This window comes from Notothenia coriiceps, unplaced genomic scaffold (assembly GCF_000735185.1).
Source record: "Notothenia coriiceps isolate Sejong01 unplaced genomic scaffold, NC01 NC01_scaffold00003311, whole genome shotgun sequence".
Classification (NCBI taxonomy): Eukaryota; Metazoa; Chordata; class Actinopteri; order Perciformes; family Nototheniidae; genus Notothenia; species Notothenia coriiceps.
The window spans coordinates 66,766-68,512 of NW_011336012.1; the positions used below are offsets into that span (position 1 = coordinate 66,766).

A 1,747-nucleotide genomic window follows, 5' to 3' on the forward strand; every position below is an offset into this window, starting at 1 on the left:
AAATGTAATGATTATATTTTGTAGGCGGTCCAGAAGTAAGCGGCGCATGGATTCCCTCGACAAATAGCAATGGGATTTCTCATAGGATTTGGAATATTGTCAAAAATAAGATCTGTGGAAAACAAACCTGTTTTATAAATGCACGTTTTGTTCCGCCGGATAATCTCCACATGTCTACCCTACTTTTATAATTTTCTAATCGTAGAAGCAAATGGCTTGGATCGCACGACTTCAACGTCACGCCAACTTAAGATCGTTTCAACTTGTATTTGAATTTACAGATTCAAAATTGTACGAGTTGAAACGTTTGTTTTAACAGTTTGAAGGAGGCAGGTACTTGCTTTCAAGCAGAACAGGGCAAACCAACTTAGAGGAGTGTTTACGTGTTCGGTGTAATGACGTACAACGTCCTCGACTGCTTCTGTAGTCCTATTCTGCCACTTGTTAACAACCATCGTTTTTCATGCACGTAAACTCTTCAAAAATCACCAGTGGGGTCACTGCTGATGTATTTAATGTCGTAGAACAACGTTATCCGTCTCTTACATTTTTGTCAACCACAGACCTTATTTCTAGCTATTTTCCAAAATCCTATGGAGAAATCTCATTGACTCTGAGACGAGGGAACCGGAGGTGATAAAATGCTAACTCACTTCCGGGTTTTAGGACCCGTTCCTACACCACTCTATTCAGCCTCATTGTAAATGTAGCCTCATCTTTCCTCAGAGCACCAGCTGCACACCTTCATATAAACTGCCAAAGGAGCCTCGTTATTGACCCTATCATACACAAAAAGCACACTAAACCGCTCCTCAGGGCCCTGACATGCTCAGAGCGTAGACATTTTACCGATAGCAGCTACTGTTTTTCAACAATAGTTACAACAGGTTTTTTGTGATTCAGATCAATGGAAAGGCTCTCCTTTCACTGCACATCTCCATGGTAACCTTTGATCTCAGGACACAGGTGTTATGATCAGGTGCTCAGCGCAGACTGGAGTTTGACAGACTCAGTCTGTTCTATACGATCTGATGGAAACTCCATAAACTCTTTAACATTTTCCTCTTTTATACATTTGTTGACATGGTTTTAGTTGAAAAGGTTGCAGTTAAAATGCTGTGCTGCTTTTCCATGTGTTTTAGTTTTTTTTACTAGACATTCAAGCCCAGTGTTCGAATTACCCATTTGCTTTCGGGGGAGCCCTATTTTTTTTGTGCACATCCTGCTACTAAATATGTCACACGCACGCTCTGTTGACTGCGCGGATGCGATCAATTGCTATAAAAACACTCTGCTACTACTACAGACGGTATTACTGCCAAAGCTTGATCGCATCCGCGCAGTCAACAGAGCGTGCGTGTGACATATTTAGTAGNTTAACATTCCTCTATACTGGTCTTTGGCAGGTGGTAGGCAGGAAGCTGTAAGCTGGAGTCTGAAATTCAGTGCTCCATCTGTATAGTTGGTGTCAGTTAAATGTATAATCTACGATAAAATATAGATACAAATTGTTTTACGATGTCTAAAGTTACTGATAAGTCACGTGTTTCCTGCTTGGGGCGCAGAAATCTTTGCCCATAGAGTGGTGCAGTGACGAGTCCTAAAACCCGGAAGTGAGTCAGCATTTTACCACTACCGGTTCCCTCGTCTCAGAGTCAATGGGATTTCTCCATAGGATTTTGGAAAATAGCTGGAAATAAGGTCTGTGGTTGACAAAAATGTAAGAGACGGATCACGTTTTGTTCTA

The 1,747-nt window shown here is 41.5% G+C and overlaps 1 protein-coding gene across 2 annotated transcripts in view; it reads left to right on the forward strand.

Annotated features, from left to right (window-relative positions):
- Nucleotides 1-1,747, forward strand: part of herc56.1 (HECT and RLD domain containing E3 ubiquitin protein ligase 56.1) — a 29,047-nt gene that overhangs the window by 6,258 nt on the left and 21,042 nt on the right. The window lies entirely within an intron of this gene.